The sequence below is a fragment of the Spodoptera frugiperda genome, chromosome 1 (genome assembly GCF_023101765.2).
Source record: "Spodoptera frugiperda isolate SF20-4 chromosome 1, AGI-APGP_CSIRO_Sfru_2.0, whole genome shotgun sequence".
Classification (NCBI taxonomy): Eukaryota; Metazoa; Arthropoda; class Insecta; order Lepidoptera; family Noctuidae; genus Spodoptera; species Spodoptera frugiperda.
Window position 1 is genome coordinate 5706343 of NC_064212.1, and position 23186 is coordinate 5729528.

The window sequence follows — 23186 nt, forward strand, 5'->3', positions numbered from 1 at the left end:
TTGTGTTTCTGTTGCGCAAAATTAATTTCCATTATAGGGATTGATTTGTGTATGAGTCAGAGGTATAAATTATTCGTATGTATGCAGGTAAAATAAAGAATAGCAGGGCTTGCAATGTTTTCCTGGAATACCGCGTGCGGGCCGAGGGCGGAGGGCTGTAATGTGTGGCAAACACCCTCCTGAGGGTTCAACCTCATGGATGATGCCTATGGTGCCGATGACCCCTATCGATTCGGCCATTTCCACGAACTCGCGTAATTGCAAATTGTGGACAAGTAAGTACTTGTACACGACTAGGCTCTTCATTATTCACGACAATTTCTTCAAACTTTCCAACCCCTATGGAACTTATTAACTATCATGATTACACAGGGTGAAATAAGCGGGAGCTTACGGCAAAGAGAATTTTATGACAGGACGATTAGTCATATCAGCAGTTGAAGTTTTCGTTGAAGTATTCACATGTTCATAACTGCACTCGCATCTCATTAGCTGTTCGAGTATCAAAGTACTGATTCGTAGAATTGAACCACAAGTGAGAAATAAGTATTTAATTTTAATTTTATTTTTCCTGTAATTGTTGTTTTCAGTACTTACTCATAGTGTTATTTGGTATGTTAAAATTATGCAATTTTATATCGTTATTTAATTATGCTTTCGAATAAGTCAGTGAATTACTTTTAATGTTACTTTAGTACTTTAAGACTAGTTTTGTTTATAGAACTCAAATATAGCTCTTTTTCCAATGGTCAATGAGTTCTTTTGTACTTTTTAATGCTCTAGTTTCTCCGGTAATATTGAGGGTATTCCGGGGAACGAGCGGCCGGGGAGTTCTCATGGCTCCTCGCAAGGTTCACGGTAGTGGTTTCCAATTCGCACTCTCCCGCCTTAATTTAGTGCGGTGCTAACCACACGGCCCGCAGTTTGTATTCATTACCCACCTTACTACCACCTCGCTGCAAGATTTAATGCTTCCAACAATCACTGCACTCATTTGCCACAATTCAAACATTCATTTAATTTATTCTCTCTGCGTGCTCGCATCATTCTTCAAACTTATCTCAAGCTATCTATCAAATTAATAGCAGATCCTTAACATTCTACCAAACTATTGAGCTTAACTAAAATTTATTTCTTTTTAAAACTATTATGTCCCTAGCTTTACTACTTTCGTCCACCGAAGTAGCCAAGTTTTTATAAGGATATAAATCTAAGAAAATTGGAATTATGATGATATTGTTGTTGTAAACTACAAGTATCCTAAGTTTCAAGAGATAAATAAGCAACAAAAGTTCTAATAACAGCGTTGAACTCCATGTAAAGATGCTATAAATTATACTGACAAGCTGACTGGTGTTCGTAGTCGGCAAGCAAATTAGGTGGTCCAGAGTAAACGAGTTATGGCGAAGTTGTGGGCACGCGGCTCCGCACTGGGACTGGCCGGTAACTAGGTCCAAATGTTCGCGATGCCAGCCTAGCGGGCGGTAACTGGAGTAAAGTAGCATTAACTAGTGACGCGGCAATCAAGTGCGTTTAGTTTGCTACTAGTAACCACTAGTCACTTGATTAATAACAGTATCTGTTGCTAGTTTGTTACGAAAACTTACTTTATTAGCAGTTTCTACTGTGATTTATGTACACTTAGACCATTGGTATCACAAATGAGTTTTTGAACACTATAGTAGACTGAAATCATCTTAAATCGTTATTTAAATCGCAATGTAAAGTATAACACGCGTCACGTAGAATTTATTCGTGAATAAATTCAGTGTAACGCAGACATTCGACAAAATTCAATGAACGAATTTTCCCCGTGTATTATCTGATATAGGAAAAAACACTTTTTGTGAAGTCGCGAGGCAGGAGAAACATTTCAAGATCCGCTGTGGCGTGCCGCTAACACTCCTTATAAATACTGCTAAGCCCCTGGCTTTTGTGGCTAATCTTTCGCGTGAAGATCGCCATTATACCGCTATTTATTATTTTTACCCGTATTTTTCTTTTTCTAAAGTCAAGTCGAAACGTGCTTGATATTCTTGAAGGATTTTTACGTTACTCATTCCTCGCAAAGTGCTGGTGAAAGAATTAAATATGCCCCTTTCAGTGGCGTGCTCTCCGCAATGAAGTATTTCATACGGTTTTGAATTTTAAATTATGTTAATTTAGACACGGAATTTTAACCGACCGACGCGTTTACCAAATTTTATTTGCGTATAATATTTACAACAATTTAATTCTCTCTGTTTTAGGGAAGATAGGGGAAGAGAGACAAGATATAATTTCTAATTTTCTAATAGAATATAAACATGTTCGTTTACTTCGGCTAGGATATTCACTGAGTGATTTCTTTGGAAGTGAGATCAAGATTGCGTACAAGATAAATGAGAAGGGATTCACGGTGCAATACTTAAGCGGTGAAAATCTCCATTAAGACAGTGTGTGATTACGGGGTCGCCCTTTCTCAACAGAAACAAATTAACTACGACAAATTGTTACAACGTAATCCGAACAAACACACGTGAGTGCAGAACACTTATTGCTCGAAAACAATATTGCGAAGTGGCGACACTTTCATTACGGGGCGCAGAAGACCCCATATGCACGTACATTTTGATTAGCTTCCGTGAGTAAGAACAAAAGCTGCGTTAAATGAAGCTGTATGTGTCTGTGAGGCAGGCTCGGTGTCGTAACCGAGTAAAGTTATGACAAAGTGTTGCAGCGGAGGCGCGCGCGCCACGCCACGCCGCGCCACGCCACGCCACGCCACGCCACGCTCTCCGCCCGCCCGCGCCGGAGCGCACAACTCTTAAATTAGCGCGAACTTAGACCACTTAGCTTCTTCAAGTTTTGTTTGTAGACGCCATAAATATTGTATGTAACGAACGCGATACAATACCAGCCGTCGACTGCTCGCTGCATTGTTCGCGAATCAAAGCGGCCTTTGTTGCTTAACAGTTGACTCGAATTTTCCCGTTGTTCGCTTTGCTTTATCGGGGGGAAGCGATGAAAAACTACCACAAATCCCAACGAAATGCTTTTCAATTTGATTCTGTTTGATCACGAAGTTCCGTCGTTAAAATGGAGTTAGTTAAACTTTACGCTTTTTTATCTTATGAAACTGAGGCATTTATTATTTCCTTGCAGATGTAATATCTTCTTTAATTAAATGTAGGTTAATATTGTACCTATTATCTCCATTATTTCATAATAATAATTGATTCAATACCTCGGAAACTGCATTTGGTCAGTGTATCGGAATAGCAATAGGAGTGCGTAGTCGTATTGAATGGTCGCGGATGGCCAATAATTCGATTTCGCGGTTATTTTAGCTCATGTAGACTGCGTGGGGCGCAGGTGGCCGTTCCAACTATAATGATCAAACTGAACAATTCAATGTGCACCGACGAACCGAACAACTTGCATTATCAAGTAAACTCGAAACACTTATACAATCCTAGTATCTTCAACAGACCTATCGAAGAAAAAATTTGAAGAAGGGGCCCATATTGTAATGCAAATCTCTGCTTATGTATTCGTCTTTTTAAATTGGTTTTACTTCGGAAATGGAAATTATTGTCTAACTTTCGAGTAAAGACAAGACAAATCTTTGTTAGTCGAATGAGGTCTTATTTAATTTGAATAGGTTAGCTATTGACGGCGGGTTTTAAGAATTAGAAAGAACTTTTCCTTTTCCCAGTTTCTTTTGTTTGTCGATCAAGTAGCGAGAGTGTAAACTTGTCTTCGTGAATGAACGAGCCGTGTCAAGTACAGCTGTAGTATGAGACACAATTACCTAAGTATTTTTATGTTGTTTACTTTTATTATTAATATCCAAACCATTGAAACTTATCATTCTCATTTCGGAGTCTGTGTCTTAATATACTTGAAAGAGAAAGCCCAGGAACTTATTAGTCACATATGTTAGTACATGTTTATTATTACTAAATATCATTGTATTAAGATTGCCAGCACCATTAAGCCCGTTACATACGACACGAGTCTGACCTTTCCCTGACATATAACACGATCTTCTTACACAACACCTATTGTTGCCGGCTGCATTGGCTGACGAATAGCCGTCGTAAGCCGATGTAAATTCCGCGTTGTCGCTCAGATCCAAGATTTCCAGATTTAACAGTGTTGCAGCAAAGCATATTTCAGTTAGACGGTGCAGGTGTGCCGTTGGCTGCAACTTCGATTAATTCCCATAACGAGGCAGGTCCATCACGCGCGCGCTCGTTTGTCTCCGGCCCAGCTATAAATACATCAGCGTACTTGCAATTTAATCCGTTCTGTTCCGCTCCCGTGAAGTGCTTTCTCCCTCACACCTACTTCCACCGTCCTGCACGTTTCGGTCAACGAAAGTTGTTGCAATTAATCTCTTTCGTAGGTGCTAGTCCCCCAACAATTGTCTGAACTAGACCATGTAAATGTATCTTATTTAAAACAAAACACGACTGTGTTCCCCTTGAAATGCCAGTGACTTTGTTTGTCGACGTTTTGTTTGATAATGTCTCTGTTTAACACATCAATTCATTGTTCCAAACAGGCAGAGCCCATGTTCAAAGTAGTAGCAGTTCGTTGAAAATTTACAAATTTGCGTACAAAGCGCAAAGCACTGGCGGGATCGTCTTTGTATGCAAATATTATTACAGGAGTCTATTGAAGGACCACACTGAACTCACGTATTGAGCTCGAGTAGGTACGCGCTCCACGGCTACCCCGACTGTAATAAGAGGCCCGTCCAAGAACCTCGAACATTATGCAGGAATTCTCCTGAACGTCGAGTGTATCACTCCCTAAAGAACGCGCGGGACATCGGCGCCGTCCTGAATAACGCACGAGCTAATAACCAAACTGAGCCAATTAGGAATACTATTGCAGTTGATGGTCCGTCGACCAATAACTCAATCGAATTGCAGAGTTGAACAATTCATAGGCAAATCTGCTCTAAGCGTGTTAACATGGCTCCGGGGTTATTGCGGTGTGCCGATCCATGTGTCTGCGTAACGCACACCATAGTGCACTGCACTACCTACCTACACTATATCAATTGAGCAGACGTACGTACGTACGTAGACGTATCGTTGTGATGGCTGGAGAGTCACGTAGGTTCGTTATGTAGGTACGTATTATTTACCACATCTAATCATCGCATGATTAGACTACTTGAAAGGTTCAATTAGTGTCCTGTCTGGCCATTTAGCTATACAATACGGAGCCAATTATCGCAATACATGGATTGCAACAATTATAAATCTGATTAATTTAGCGTTTCGATTAGGCAGGCAGGCAGTAACGGAGTAGGTAGTGGTTAATTTGCTTTATTTTTCGTGAGTTGTGTATTGCATAGTGATACATTGTTGAGTTACGCATGTAATTAGAAGTGACGACGTTTGGCGTGCGATCCGTGGCATAGGTCGGCGCAGGCACGCGCGCGCCGCTGCAACTGGCGGCACTCAATCACTCCGCGCCGTGACGCGTCGCGTGTGTCACCGGCGACCACCGCACTCGAAACTCTACTCTATCTGTACTCGATATAACACATTGTAAAAATTCGCAAGTGAATGTAGAGCGTTCCGCACTACGCCTGCAGTCTCTTCTTTGTATTCGAGTCGTTCCATTCATAGAGATAACGGCTTGCTCCGAGGCGACAACGGGAAACAATTACGCTATTACAAAAGGCCTTAAGGATTCTAATTACGAGTGGATCCTTTCATCCGTAAACCCGGATCGGATACGAAGCCTTCCCATTATCGCGTGCCATAAACATTTCTGGATTTCATATCCGCGGCACGGCTGGGACCGCCTCGCTTATTACCTCCGCGCGGAAAAGAATAACATCGTTTTGGCACTTTTGACGCGAATTCCGGATGCCTACGTTCATATTGTGCGCCGTTAATATTCTGCGCGACGCGTCCGACCTTTTTTATTTGTATCTAAAATTGAACATTTTGTCGCGACAACGAGCGCACACGACTCTCCCCTCCGCCGAAGGAGCGATAAAAATACAGAGTCGGCGCGTTTGAGGCAATCGGCAGCACTAACGACTGTCGATGCGAGCTGTTAATTCATGTACACCTGTACGAAATTAGCCGCAGCAGTGTTTAGCACCTTCAGTAACTCGCGGAGACACAGGAGTAGCGACTAGTGTCAAAGCAATGACTGAAATGGGTTCAGATGAGCTAATGACAGCTATTTATTTCACAAATCCTTCTAGATTACAGAACCAATGTTGAAATAGAAAAACTGATATTTGATATATTCATCATTTTTAAAGTCCCCTTAACAATTTCCAAAATACGAAATATCATCAGCTGATATTTATGAATCCTCAATTTTTATCACAAAACACCGATTCAGTAATAAAAACTGTAAAAGAAAAGTAGTTGGTCCATTCTTTATAGCTGATTGAAAGAACTTGCTCTTTTAGTTCCAATGGAATCTGGGGAAGGAAGGATTATAAAAAATCTTAGTTGAGTGAAATGGCCCTATCAAAACAAGAACCGTCGGCCGAGCGGTGAAAAAGTAAGTTGGCAAAACAACAAACAACGAACTCGCCTGTCTGCGGCATTTCGTAGCCACCTCTGCAATTTACGGCGCTGTCATTATTCAAAGTTTTAGAAAAAAAAACCACCGCGAAAATTAGAAAAAAGAGGATTTCTCCTCAATATGATCTTGCGAATCTGCTGAAGTCGGTTGCCTTTATGCTGAAGTAGCAAACTCCCTAAGATAAGGGGAGGAGCGGACAAATTGTAATAATTGCGAGACGAGATAAGAAGTGACACCAGAAAACAAATGAAGGCGGGCGCGGCGACGGCGTCTGCGAGGGCGGGCAGGGGTAGGGGATGCGTGACGTCACCACGCGCTGAGCTGCTAACTGCTGCTCCCAGCCACCCCATCGCATCGCCAGCAAACACTAACGGCCATGTGTGACTTTACATTCACTACATTTACATAAGTTGCCGCTTCACTGCTCCATACTGAATCACTTATTCTAAGCGACGATTACAGGAATGTCTATACTATAACAGATCTCGATAGAAACACAGAATATAAGACAATTATCAATGTCATTATGATTGGAATTTATTTGTTAATTTTATTTTATGTACCCACAAAATAATTATTTAATACAACGGATTTGAATTTAAACCGAGGGCCGGGCGAATCCCGCGGGATCCCGAGGGCACACCTCGGCCCGTCGTCACCGCTCGCCAAATTAAAATGATAAATCAAAATCCGTCAGCCGGCCGCGCGCACAACTGCTATAAAACGAACCAAGGCATTTGTGAAACTTGTTCAAACTTCTATACTTGAAACAAATTTAATATTTTCTTGTTTATATTTAACCTTTTCAGATTTGCTTCGGGACACAAAGCTGCATATGTGGATAGTATCTACATAATATGTTGGAACTAAGCTGTGTTGTTGGGGTTAGTTGAGAGTACTGCGAGTACCTATAATACGTTTGTTTAAAAATATGTGATGTTCACAACCACACTACAAGTGCTCTCTTGTTCTCTACTTGTATGCAAGTTACTTGTGCAGCATATTATGACAAAAAGTAACATAGGTTTATTTACATTGTAGGAATTACAACTACTCTGAGATGAAGCTTATTGGTTTCAAAGTGAAAATATGAACTAAAATCTCACCTCACATTTTGTGAAGACATGTCACATGAAGTAGAATCATCATCATCAACAACCTATTAATGGGACTACTGACCCCTTCTCATAAGCGTTAATCACCACGCTTGCTCAATGCGGGTTAGCATAGAATATGTGAGTGAAACCGCACATCTCAACTAGCGCAACAAAATCCTTAAACACAATTGACTCAGTACAACTATCTACTTAATAATCTACAGCTACATTATTCAAGTGTATCATTTCATCATATTTTCCACACGTTTCGCCATTATACGAAACAAGCAAAACTCTTTAAAATTTTTATTTTAAATGCGCACCAGCGCTTTCTCTCCATTTCATTTTTGGCGTTCTTATTAAAAGAAAAGACTAAAAATTGGTGCGATTTAATCATTTCATTCAGAAACCTGCCGGGAAAGATAATGCGGGAATTATTCTGTAACAAATGTAATGAATAACAATGAATATTTCATTTGCAGTGTACACTGGCTTGTTAGGAATTTCAGTAAATGGTAGTGCTTGTTGTTTTGCTAGCGAATAATATAGTGAAATTATCACTGTATCCCCCAGTCTGCAAACTTGGTGAACTCGTTCATACGAATCTTTTATTCGGAATGTAAACGAACATGGAATACTGGTACAAAGTGGAGGGTTCTGTTTTGTGAAATTCGGCCCGCATTGGAATGAAAAGTTAGATGAAAGTTTCCCGTGATACAAGGAAATACGTGCATATTCTTAAACTAGTTCATACGTGGTTTATATTGAAGCGGCACGAGTAACGAATGCAAACACTCTGTAACAGGATACTACAACTTTACATTTGGGAGTTCATGTCTAACAAAGCTAGTTACTTTATTTAATTTTGGACAAATTTTTTATGTTAGTTGCCCGAAAATTTTCTCAATGATACTTAAATAAATAACTCTTACGGTCTTTTTCTAACCGTGGTAAGAGTTGAGGTGGTGACTAAAATGTATTCTATCCTATTGCCACCACACGGCTACATAATACAGTACATGCAAACATGTATGAGTTACAAATGTGGTAACGGTAACATGCTAAAACTAATTGTGCGGTAAATCGGAATGATGCTGCAATTTGTCAATTGGCTGAAACTGTCTGTACTTTGTAGTGGTGTGTTTTACATAATTGAGGAAAAAGTGTGTTCATAGTTCTAAACCTAAATCATTGACCACTTCTTGCTAAGTAATGGGTAAAGCTACTGATATCGTTAAGACGGTTATATTGCTTCTGCAATTCCACTGAAACTAACAGTTATAAATTCACACTGTCTATTTCTTGAAGGTCAGACAGACTCTATTTTAGACAGATTTTGTACTATTGACGATCTATATATTTGCGTTTTATCGTTGCGCCAGACACAGAGGTTAATCAGCTGATTTAAAGATTCTATATTTATTCTAAGTACAATTCTCAAGATCATTCACTCTTCTCCATATTATGTTATTTCTTTCAGATTACGGTTCAACTTTGAATAGTTCAAAAAAACCATCCGAATCACCGATTAAATAGTTAAAATCAAGCTTACGTCGACTGCCGGCAACCACAACTTGGCGTGTACTTCCGGCAGCCATCGAAATGTACCACAAGTAGATATCACAAGCTGCCATTGTTTTGCGGATGTGGTGTGGCTTTAATGTGGTCTACAGACTTATCTCTCGAAAAATACAACACATACGAGTGAAACAATCTGATTATACCGATGGTGCGTAGGTAGAACATAATTAATATTGAGAAGTAATTACCTATGTAAATATTTACTCTAATTTCAGCAGGAACTACACACATCTGTGGACTAACATTGATTAATTAATATCTAGTATGTGGATGCAAACAATGTTATTTGTTACTTACACATGTACCACATTACCCCCGATGGTAAAGTGCCCGTATCAGCATATTCATTAGTTATTTCAAGCCCAACTGGGTTCAAAAAGAATGTCTCCATAGAAAGCCTCCTCTCAGATAACCGCGGCATGTGTAGTGTTCACGTTTATCGAAAACCGTTTGTGAGATACCCATAATGTTTTATTAAATGTCATCCGCAATATAATGAGGTGCGAGGGATCCAACATCTGCGAGAGAGGCGCTACAGAAATATGTGCGAAGTGTTATAGAGTGCCGTTGTAAGTCAATGAAGCGGCAAATGGGGTGCTCTCGCCGCTCCGGCGGGGGCACACTCTAATAAATAAAATTATGCCTCAGAAATTACAAGAATACGCGTGCCGCCAGCGATCCCGCGAGATTGGATGCTGGAGATTTTCATCGATATCCTCCAATAATGAATGTAATATGTAGTAAGCTGGAGGACCCGGACGCTATGACTGTGTCGCGTCGCCACGAAAAATGAGATTGCCTTCTCGCGCTATCGGCCGCTTCAAATGGCCACGATTTACCGCTGCTTGGCATTTACTAAATGTCAGAATGGCTTGTGTAAGAGAATATTGTAATAAATTAGTGGTAAAATATATTAATTTGTTGGGACCTTGGGTCTGCTCCAAGAATTCATCTCGTATAATCTAGATAGAAATGTGACTACTGCTTAGTGCTTATTCTACGTTCCATACATACAAAGTATAAATAATATAATGCGTGGAGAGGCGCGGCGGGCGCGGCGGGCGCGGCGGATTAGCTATGTAAATATAAAAGTTTAGTTGACTGAAGCTCTATATTGGAACTGAACACATTCAGTGGAATTCTTTAGCCAGTCAGTGCACGTGCAACGTTAGACGTCCGCGTCGAATGGAATCGAATTTCAGAAGAGTCGAGTTTTAAAATGTTCTCGGTGTGGAATCATTTGATATGCGTGTTGTGCTCGCTTAGACTGATACTGATGGATTTAGACTCCAGTTTAGCGACAGCGTAATTATACAGTCAAATAAGTATGTAATACATGCCAGTATGTAGCACAGTGAGGGTATTGTGCAGCGATGAGGCGGAACAATTGCCGCCTCAGTACTAATGATCCGACTTACATCGTAGCTGTAAATCAAATTGCCCTTACATACATTAACAGGGAACTGTGAATCGCCTTTTAAAGGCTCATATTGATTGAGTCACATGAAAGCAGCTAAGTTAACCTAGTTCCATTTAATCTTGCTATTTATAGTAACCGGAGATTGAATGATTAGTATTAATAGTGATCGAGTAGGTTCAACTAAAGAGTTAATATTTTAAAGCAATTTAAGTAGCTAGGAAGTTTTGGGAAAATTAAGCAAAAAAATTCCTTCAATGTGAATTGTCCAATGTTTTTAAATGTCGTATAGTATATGGATGGGGTCATCGGCTACCGGCAACATCTAAAGTAAGACCGAGACGCAGTAGTGCCGCGCTGTGTGCGAGGGGATTGTCTCCAAGGCTATAATAAATAATATTATATCGGAGAATTATGTGGAAGCAACCCTTACGGTGGCGGGGTGTCGCTGTCGCCCCCTCCCCATTGCTTATGCTTATACGCTTACCATTAAGGCTATACGTTTCGACTAAATTAAGACCAATTTGCACAGGTTTTGCACGAATATGGCAACTTAATTTATGAGCAGCATGATGAATGTAATTTGAGTGAGCGCGTAATCAACGACTTTAATTCGATTCCACGTGAAGTGGGATGCTCTTGTTTCACGGATCTGCGGCCTGGTGGCCTTGAACATAATTGATTTGAGAACTTATCTACACCGGAATTGTATTTCCTTTATCGATTTCGAGATACAAATCAGATTTTAATAATCGATGCATTTAATGTTTCTCGTTAAACATAAACAGCACACAAATACGAATGAAATAATTTATTCATGTATTCCGTCCTCACTTCTGTTAGCGGCAAATGATAATAAAAAAGATTTTGAATAAAAACCGTTTGATGTGGCTGAGCAGCTGAGCGGAGTGGCGGCTCGGAGCCAGGAGAGGTACGTTTAGCAGCAATGGCTCACCAATCGTGGTGCGATGATCTCAAGCCCGCACCTAACCCCGCATCATTCACGATAATGGCGGGGCCTATGTCTCGACCGTAAATGTAAATCGCTCTAATTTATACGCGCGATAACGTCGCCGCACTGCTGTTAACTGTAATTATATTACCAAGCGAGGACGTGTTGATCAAAACCCCTGATTAAATGGCCGTGATGCGAACCGGGAAAAATTCTGCCGGGCCGTCGCCCCCGTGGAAATGAACTCGCGAAAATATTATTTTTATTCGAGTATTTATTAGGTATTAATCTTGAATGTATTCAGAGCCAGACTATGAATTAAAAATATTCCAGTGATCGGCGTTGATTTAATTGGATTACGGATCCCTTTTGTTTTCGAAATTACGTACAATCGTGTTCTGTTGTGTGTTGGATTTATAATACGTGGAATTTCTTATTTTCGGATTAAAATAATGAGATTTTCCCAACAACTGTTCCAGTTTTTCTACAAATTGAACTAACGTAGGTAGTAATACCGTGCTGTTATTGATATGCTGGTGAGAAACATTCCTAATATAATGCTAGCACACAGAGACAATGCCCCAATGGGCAATCTATTTGAGTAATTATCCGCTAAGGGCCATTGTCGGCCATCTTGTACGCGTGGAATGAGGCTTGTTCGCTGAATGCCTGCTGTTATGTACCTACATGCTTTTGGCGATCACAGCGACAGCGCCCCCGAGTGTCTTCAATGACAATACAAACACTTTATTGTCCTCAGTTTGCGTATTTCATGACCCCGATGCACTTTAATGTTACTATATTTTCGTATAAAAGGAATATGTAAATGTAAAACGCTAGTATTCGGACTTTAACATTCTTAGATTCAAACGAAAGAGTTTCCGCTGCACGCGTACAGTTTTGTGTGAAAAGATAAGACCATTGAGGATTCTTATAAGATCTCTTGTAAATGGAGACAAAATAAAGGTTTCTTTTCGAATAAATTCGCTTCGTTTGTCGAGTAATTGTAAAGCGAGTTGTGGATCAGTTAAAGAACCTTGGTACATGTACATACCTATATAATTATTATTGAGTTTTCAAATCATGGTCATCATCAACAGCTCGCAAAATGTCACTGTTTCATTATGAGACTGCTCTATAGATGAGTCTAGCAGATGGGGTCGAAATCGCAGTTTAAAAATCTATGTATCCTGAACCAAACATTCACCCCTAGAAAATATAACAAGCAAAAACTTCTACGTCATAAAAACGATATTATGTTGATGTAATAAAGTTGCTCTTCTATTAATTTTGATGCAGATAGGTATAGGGATTGAGGATGAGCGTAGGTTGCAAGTTATTATCCATGAACATATGACGACGTAGTGAAGGAAGTGGGTCACTTCACTGATCGCATGGGACATCGTGTCGCATTTTATTAAGCATACACCTCTCTGCACACACTTGTGACGTAATAAGTAAGTTATAATTAAATGCTTTTACTATGTAAGCTCTATGTTTTTGTTGGTGTTTTTACAGTTAGAAGAGATATGAGATTTCATACGTGACTAGGAATCGGTTCATATCTGGCGTAAAATATGTCGAGCGTATCATCGGTCGTACTAACGTATCATCGGTCGAGTGTGAAGTGTCAAGTTCTTTTCTATTCATCTGTTCTGGCGTTACGTGTCCGATAATACGCGACGCATGTTCTGTCAGATATGAACCGACCCTGGAGGCGAGTAACGATGAACTACGATAGCAAAAACCAGAAACAGCGAATAATAATAAGAGAAGTAGATTCCAGTCTTCACAAACATAGTATTAAGAAAACATAGAAGCAGCTAGCGTACCCCCAAATAAACACTACATTCCGACTATAATCCACTGCACTATGTAACAGATGAAGGATTTATGCATGCAATTCAAGCAAGCGTTGGCTCACATTAACTGTGAAATAACTTATTATCCACACTTGGAATAAGCAAACGAAAGAAAATGGCGAGAAATGAAACATGGGACGATGTTTAATTATAACACTAGATAAGTTAACAATCTCGGAACCGAAGTCTGACTGCGGCTTATCTGACGCCAAATGTTTCAAAGGAACTTTTAACGAGTTTAAAGTTGGGCCAAGTGTAGTGCACCCGCAGCGCTTCCGTAGCTTAAGATTAATTAAACAATTGCACGATGGCTCCTTGAAAACACTCCGACATGTCTCGGCCTGTCGTCGCCAACCTTGCCAAATTAAAGTCATAAATCAAAATCCGACGACCGGAAACAGAAATGTAATAATGAAGAACTAACTTCGGTTAGGAACGAGTCGCACTCGCACGGCTACACGACACTTTTGTGAAATTAATTCATTTCTTTCCTGGAACCGAAATAAAAGTAACATGTGATTTAGTGCCGGAGGTAATGGAGGAACTTGTAATATATGAGCAACTTTTACAATATTTATTGGAAAGCAAAACACGCGTACCGTTAAAACAATCTTGTGCATATCAGATGCAAATTGCTAGTGTCATCATGGTGCTATCGGTCGAAATAATTTTCAGTTTGTAATAAACGTGAATATTCAATTTGATGACACATACAATTCGATTATGTTTGTTCAGAACAATTCTCGTAGTGAAGTTAAAATTTACAGTGGGGGGAGAAGGTGACTATGTAATGTACGTAACATCGGCATCGTTCGGGGCGGATCGTAACTCACCCGCAATTTATGTGCGTGCGCCGGTGACGCGCTAAAAGATTAGTCGCTCGCCACCGCCGCGCCGCCTAGTGTATTTTGTTACTCGTGTTTACATAACATAATACTGTTTTCAAACTTTGTCACTTACACGCTTCTTTGCATAAACAAGGCGTCTCTGTCTTTCTAGCTGTATCTTTGTCTTTGTTCCGAAAACTTCTAAAATGGGATGCATATTAATTTTCTTGGCAATGTCATAACATCGTGTTCATAGGTTTACGTTTGAACAGATCTGTTTGTTTTGTTGATCTGTTTGATCATATTTTTCGAAACTTCTAAAATATGCATTTCGTTTATGAACGCAATTTCTGTGACTGTGCTAATAAACAAATGATCCACAGAGCATACTTTGTATATGCTCCGTGAAATAATCTGAAAATACATTGATCCCTTGAAAACTTTAAAGGACCAAAGCATAATATAAGTATTAACACCGTACAGAAAAATACGTATGCACTGCTAACCCAGACGTACAGTTAAAGCTAACCTTTCAAATAACGTTAAACTTTACAAAAAGTCCGAACATATTTTAAGAAGTGTCGTGTACGTAGAATCAAAAAGCGGCAAGTGCATTTGACTCGCTCGAAAGCAAAACAGTGAAACTTTATAGTATCTAAATCACTTGTTTAAAAATGAACGCCCGGAACAACGGACGTGGAAAGTCGGGCCAAAGTTTACGACTATGAAGCAATCCGGCGTACGTACCAGCATTGAATTTGTTTCCGTCTGATTCCGCCCCGGCCATTGCATAGTTCACTAGTGGCGGAATACAAAATCAACTACCGCCACATTGAAACCGTAACGAATGATTTGCGATGTAACAACGATAATCATGTTTACAATTCGCATACTAGAACAGCTTTTGTGCTCGTGAAATTGCTTGCGGGACATTACTAGTTAATTGGAAAATTAGCTTTCGGGAATTGGCTAAGGTTGTTTATTATACTTCGAAGATAGAACACGCTTTAACTAGCTTTCAAATAAAGCCGATAGTAGGAATCGCAAATAAAACAAATTCCTTGTTCACTCCATTCTTCTTTATACTAAATACAGAAACACAGGCTATAAAAGCGGTTGTGATGTATCGGACACAATATTCTGGTGCCCAAGTGCCCGTAGATCGGCGATAAAAGCTGCAATTGTTTTCATTTGACAACATGTTTGTGTTCCGTTTGACAAATGGCTTGTAAGATGGTAGCGACGTAAGAGTTTTACTTTGCTCGCCACGAATATCGACTGTGCTCATTTGGCTTTGGCGGGAAACTGTAAATATTTTCGAACGTGTTTATTTTTTTAAACGATAGACCACACAACGCCGCGGCGCGCGGCCTGATTCTCTTTTTAAATAATCATGTTTGACAGTTACGCGTGTATTTCATTTATCTAGAAGTGTCTGACAATTTTCGCGATTAAAATCTGAGAGTTAAGTACTAATAAGAACATAATTCTACTCTCACGTTATATACCTTTTATTAATCACTTTGTATGTGAGATGAAGCACCTGAATGTTATTAATTTTCAAGAAAACCCTACACTCTGCACTCAAAATATTATTATTTGAAACAAAGGCGTCTATCGTAACTTCGGTATGATTTAAATATCGAAACACAGGGTTGCAGAGCGCGTAATGAAACAAGCCAGATGTACAAAACATAGAATGTTCTTTATGGGACACGCTTTCGCTATTACAACGTATCCAATTTGAGTAGACCTGTCATATTGTACCATATTTTTGCTGTTTGGATATTCGACTGAAGAAAAGGGGGGCGCGGGAGGTCATGGTACAGTGGCGGAACGGGTCGGTTTGGTCGTGGGCGCCAGCGGGTTTGGGCTCGCCCCGCGCCTATTGTATGGGATTGTGTCACAACAAGCCTTCATATTATATTAACAAAACAAACATATTTGCGACACATATCAAAATGAAAAAAAAAAACATGAGAAAAACACAGTCAAAATGTTCAAAATACATCAATTTTCTTTGAAATGGCTGTGTGAAATGTGATGAAAAGTCAGATAAGAATATGGAATGGGTCAATAACAGCATAACGGCCAGAATTATAAGTCTACGTAGATTTAGTTGATTAAAATAAATATAAAGCGGTTACTAAACCTGACGATATTACAAGTTTTCAAAGTAACAGACTAAAATAAAGAAATGAACGTAGAAAAAGTATTGAAAGTCTAATAAAACACACTAAAACTAATTAAGTTTGTATTTTTGAGGCTATTTTAAGCAGTCTGCAGTGAGTTAGGGCTCAGTTTACGTAACAAAGCACCGACTATTACGGTTTACAAGACGTTTAATTAATATTTTAATGTTACTTATCAATATACACGTTTACGATGTCTCTTAGTTAACAGCCGACCCTAATAGGCTTAAGTTACATTGGAAAACAATTAAATATCGATTCCAGGCGTTACATTAGGCTGTGTACACACAGTACTACGCAGGATTTGTAAACAATTGACGGAATTCATACATGAAGTGATTAAGCAATAATTGCGCCCTAAATTTTTATAGGTCATATCGATAGAATGGCTGTGGTCGAATTCATTACCCTATGGGGTTTGCAGTAGGGTGGGTGAGGGGGTGGACGGGACTTCATGGCGTCGGGCAGAGGGGCGGGGAGGGCGACGGGAATGTAATATCAGTAGAGTAGTGATATTGCGGTTTCTAGTTCGCGTGATACTACTGTGGAGTCGGCTGCTGACATAATTGCGTGGTATGGTAGAAAAAATATCAAAGTAACGTAAATTATAAGCTTTGTCAACCGCTGTAATATGTTATTGTTATGAATTTTTCTGACTAGCTACATATTTGAATAGAAATACTCTTGTTTTTTGGACTTTAAACCGTCTCATGCCTTGCTTTAAGTGATGAAAGGATTATACATGACATTTTGTATAAGAAAAATCTTATACTTATGACATAATGTTAACAATTTAATAAAAAACTGGACAGAAAAACACGAATACATATGTAAATACCGTGGGAGGAGATATTATAGCATCTATCTTTTCTATCATCTCCCTAACAATTCAGCACTTTGATTCCAATTAATAACTCAGTATGACGCGCGTACATATTTTAAAACGAAAAAAAAAACAGAAATAAACATGTTTTGGTGTTCAGTAGGCCACTTGGTTGCGATACATTTTATAAATAATCTCAAGGTGTTGACGCAACTTCTTCACATTTTTATAATAAAATGAATTCTTCATTGAATACAGGAATTTTGGGGCTCCCGAAAGAATTTAGTTTAAAATAATATTACCGAAGTAAAACGCACTAAGTGCACATACTACGATGTTTGATGGATAATGTCTAAATGGCTTTTTACCGACTTCACAAAAAGGAGGAGGTACTATGTTCGGCTGTTTGTATGTTTTTTTTTTTTTTTTTTTTGTATGTTTGTTCATCGAATACTCCGTCAATTGCCGAGGGATTTTCAAAATTCTTTTTTGTTCGAAAGTAGATAGTTCTGTGGTGGTTCCACTGTCACCAAGTTAGGATCTGATGATGGGATCTTAGAGAAATCGAGGGAACTCCTCAAATATTATAGGGAACTATATAGTGATTTTGGTATATTCATCTAGAATTGAAGCATTTACAATCAAAAAGTAACCTTTGAAGAGGTGGAACTGATGAAGAAGACCAGAAATGGCCAATGGAACTTCATACTCACATAGAAATCACAATAAAGTTATACTCCGTCAATTGTCGACGGATTTTCAAAATTTTTTTTTTTTTGTTCGAAAGTAGATAGTTCTGAGGTGGTCCCATTGTCACGAAGTTAGGATCTGATGATGGGATCTTAGAGAAATCGAGGGAACTCCTCAAATATTATAGGGAACTATATAGTGATTTTGGTATATTCATCTAGAATTGAAGCATTTACAGTCAAAAAGTAACCTTTGAAGAGGTGGAACTGATGAAGAAGACCAGAAATGGCCAATGGAACCTCATACTCACATAGAAATCACAATAAAGTTAATTACTAAAAAGTGTGAAATAAAATACTTTTTACAAAAAAATAAACCGACTTCACTAAAAAAGTTAAAAATAACTTTAATTTCGGAAGTCGGTGTAACAAACAAATAATGAGAAACACCGACTTCCGAAATTAAAGTTATTTTTAACTTTTTTAGTGAAGTCGGTTTATTTTTTTCCATCAGATATGTTGCCGTGGATGTGATTGGCTTCCACCAATCATATTCATTGATACACGTAACTTAGCACTGGTGGAAACGGAATCAGCTAAACTATGTTTTTATGTGTAAAGATGCGTGCTATGGATGGCTTAAAAACACTACTATCAATACATCGGATACTAGAGCTGCGCATCTTCCTAGCACAGCTACTCTGTATACAGGCAGGGTCGTAATTATGTAGATGTATATAAGTTTACTTAAAATATCGTAAAATGCCTAATCACACTATCACACTAGGATTATACATGTGAAAGTTTGTTTGTCCGTCAATCACGCTGAAACTACTATCTAATATCTTTTTCAATCTTAGATTGCAACAAGAATAACGATAAAAATACACTAATCCATAAAAAAACACAAAAAATATACGACGGGAAATTGTTAGGTATCCAGCGAAAACCTGTAAGTGCATTTTCCATTAAAAAAATCTAAAAATAAGTCTTTTAAATAAATTCTAAGTAACGGTTTCACAGCGGAGCGCGGAAAAAAAACAGTAAAAAAGCGTACTTTTATAACTAACTTTATTGGGTTTCCTTTTGATGATATTTTATTTTTATATAATAACTATCGTGATACATATAAAATTTACTTAAAATCACCGTTTACTCACTTACATTAATGGAATATACACGCTGTTCATGATGAAGAGTCCCTCCGTGACTCGAAACTAGTAGAGCTTTTCTCCATTAATGTACGTGTGTAAACCGTGATTTTTAGTTAATATTTTATTTTATTGAACTGCATTTAAAAACTCAGAGTTCAACCTTCACGTGTTTTTTAAGTTGAAACGTCCTAAAATCTGTTTCTAAATGTAACAAACACTTTTCTGAAAACCAAATTCGGTTCAGCAAATCGCGAGATAAAGGCGAACAAACATACATAACAAATTAAACTGTGAAACTTCCACTTTTTTATTAAATTGGGATAATAATATTTTTTATTATCAAGGTTGCTCTATGCATTTCTGTGTTCTAAATCCTCACGCAAAACTAATGCCAAGTGGTGGGTTGCAGGCACATGCTTGGCGGGCAATGCAAGGTCCATCACAGTAATTATTTGTCTATTGTAAGCGCTACTCCATTCTTTCATTATCTAAGTAAGTCTTAATTGTAGTGTTAGGAAATATACCCCCTCGTTTTGAGGTTGTATGGGTCTATGAAGGGTTGGGGGTACAGAATTCGTTGCTTTGATGGGGCTTGTAATTAGGAATCTTAATATTAATGAAAAAAAATCTAAAAGCTTTTCTAAACTAATCAAATTAGTGCATATCTTTATTTTATCACTATTAATAAAGTAAGAACTGTTCATGAAATAACTTCTACTTTCATACTGAAAATGTTACCACCTAAACAACTAAAGACTTGTAAATTTTCATTAAGCAAAGCAGTAAATAACTAGTTGTCAACAGAGTGACAAGTTAATTTAATAAGTACCTAAGTAATTTGAGTGGCCAGACAGAAATCAGAGCAGGGCAGTGGTTACACAGCCATCGAGTATGCGGGCACAGGAAGCTCATTACTGATAAACAGCTCCACGGTCGTCTCCCGATTGACAGTTTGACTTATGAGCCTAATCGACAGTCCGACGTCGCAACCACTCACGTCCAAACTACACCCGATCAAAATAACACACCAAGCTTCCTACAACTCAAATAAAAATAACTCCGTTATTCAATTGCCAATCTGCGTAGGTGTCCCCCACAGACGTAACAACCATTTATTGTTGCCACAACAAACTAACTGACGACGATAATCACTTGTCACTGAATTTATACTCATTCAAAACAACTTAAAATAACAACAAAAGATTACGTTTTCATATTCATAAACGTCAGTTACGAAACGAAGTGATTCCGTAACTGTGTACCCGGTTTCGGCGATAAAGGCTGCGTACAATTGCCTCGATTTTGTTCTCTTTTATTCTAAGTTTTATTATTTTAAAGTATTTTAATTAAAACTGACATTGTTTTGAGGAAGAAGATTATGACAAGCCGCCAGCTTGACGCAGACAAAAAGATTTCGCGGAATCCGCTCCGTTCGTCGCAGGGTTGCGGAAGGGTCAGAATAATTCCAGTTTCGTTGGATAATTTTAAAAATTTAACGATGCTTAATTGTCGTAAAGTTGCAGGAGTATTAATATTAAAACGTTTTGTTTTAACAAATAATGCTTTAAGAGCTCTCCGTCTAGGTGGAATTTCGAGTTTCGTGAATGACTGAAGTTAATCGACGTCATTTGTATTAATACCGTTTTATGTTTGGCTTTTTGTAATCACTTACAATTCATTGTCCGCGTCGTTTATTGCGTTTTTATCTTCGATCAAGGTAACTTTATTTTCAGGATATTGTTCAGTTTAACGATTTTATAGATTCACATAAAACTGAAATTTTCTAGTAAATTATTTCCCAATATTCACTTCTGAATCAATAACATGCATCACATTATCGGAAGTGTCATCGTTTGCTATAGGGGAATGTATTTAAATAATTGTAAACGAATTTAAATCAGTTTATCATACTGAATTACTCAATGGAAAAACAATGTAAATTTGAATTGTTTTAATACGATTAAAATGAAAGACACACAAACTGTCAACCCTGTAACATCCGACACTTCCGCAACTGACAAGCGGTGGGTATTGTTTCCTACAGCAGAACATTGGATCTATCCATTTCATTGTAGGGTTAAGTTTCCTACCCGCCATTTGTTCCGAATACTTGACTTATTTTCTACACGTATTTTTCTTGTTTACTCGTAATGTAGACGTTGTTTGATCAGGGTAATCTATGATAAATGTTTCCAGACTAATACGCAGGTTGGAACAATATGGCTTGGAGGCATTACGCATGTGATTTATTTATATTAGAGGGAATTAAATGATTTGTAAGTTGGTCTAATAAAAAGGGATAAGTGTGAGTAGTGTGACAGCCGCGCCCGCGCCCGCGCCGCTGCCCGCCACGCTCCGGCTCGTTTCGCCAGATCATTGTTATTTATCTCGGTGTCTCCCCGCTTTTATTTCGTCCCTGTCCGCCTCGGTTTATTTGTCTTCGGGATCTGAGGGTACATTAACGTATTTTTCTTCTCTATTAGGGAGACGGTCGTCGGCTCACCTTCAAACTTTGTACCGAGATCCACGAAATCCGAAACCCAACGTTTGTTTACTTGTTTTTTATTTCCGAGATAAGTCAAATAAAAGTTGACGATTGATTGTATTGTTGGAGCGCTCGTAATCACAAGGAACAGAGGAAGTTTTGATGCGTTAAACCGAGAGTTAGTCTAGTTTACGGCGGCGGCGCGACTGTCAATGCGACTCACTCGAACACAACTACACAACTTTGACATTAACTCACAATCGCGCAATTAATATTTTTATACATTCGTGTTGAGTTTTTAATGTTTGGTCATTACGTTTATTTATATGTACACTCCGCTACAGTTTCTTTGGAACATACACTGATTCATGTTGTAATAAATAGGTACACTATTTTAAGACGTCCTTCGCACGATTTCAGAGCGCCCGTTAACATGCCTGGAAATTACCCATGCTGATATTAACCCAGAATCCGGCCCATTTACATAATACACTTTTTTCTTTCTTGAAGGACTGTTATTTAATGAGTCACTATCTGCACATTTGCGTATCTCAACAGAGCGTAACAAAGAAGCCGACTCAGTGATAGAGTCTAGAATAGGTGAATTAAGCACAAAAGCTCCATTAGCCGCCTTGCTGTTTCAAAATTAAATTATCTCGAGCAATAGCAGGCTAGGGAGTTACGAGCAAATTGCCAGAAAGAATAAATCCATTCTCGCGAATCGGTTGCATGAAAATTGCAACAGCAGGCAATAGCGGCGCGCCAGCGAAGCGCACAATTATAACGAGACGGTATAAATCAGAATGAGTTGTGGCATGTTATTAGGGCTATTCTACCACGAAATAGGAAGACGAAAGCGAGCTCGATGAAACTCGTAAACTGAACTGAGATGTTGCTTGCTCATTTTCGAGAGATTTTTTGTCGAATGGAAATCTGTGTACTTCGTATATTTATTTCCGATGCCACCGCCGGTGACTCGGTGCCTCGACACGGGAACAAGCTTTTCTATATTCGAATGAATCGAGAACATAACACTTAAATTTTATTGTTTCCTCGAACAAAGCATTAGAATCGCATTAGGAGCAGATCGGAGATGTTCTGAAAAACGTTTGAATTTACCTCATATCTGTTGTCAGCGTTTTATTTTGTTTACTTATTATGTAACCGCGGGAGAGGATCTTTTACAATATATTTCTGTTACATTCTCATTTGATATTCGCCGTTAAAAAGGATCAAAAGCTTCGGGAGGCGACGGCTCCCGCCGAGAAATAGTTCCCATGCTCTTGAATACAAATAGATGCTTATGAGGACTTACCTTTTCGCAAATTATCTCCTGGCTACAAGGCGGCAACGTAACCTGGAAACAAAATTTTATAGACAGCTTATTTAGTTTTAGTAGAACCGAGGAGAATGTTCGCGTCGAGGATTGGAGACAATGTCGTTGGGTATGATAATCATTATCAATATGTCGGATGGAAAAAACACTCTCATAAAAATAGATCTTTATTTCGTAAGCGAGACTAGACGCGCAAATCGGTGGAAGAATCTCAATTTC

At 38.7% G+C, this 23186-nt stretch overlaps 1 protein-coding gene across 5 annotated transcripts in view; it reads right to left on the reverse strand.

Annotated features, from left to right (window-relative positions):
* The window catches only part of LOC118273257 (protein muscleblind), a 237237-nt gene that overhangs the window by 120914 nt on the left and 93137 nt on the right, over positions 1–23186 (reverse strand). For all 5 annotated transcript variants that reach the window (XM_050695240.1, XM_050695705.1, XM_050695214.1 and 2 more), the window contains one exon: positions 22947–22988. The gene's annotated coding sequence lies outside the window, so the exon portion shown is untranslated. The remainder of the gene's footprint in view (positions 1–22946; positions 22989–23186) is intronic.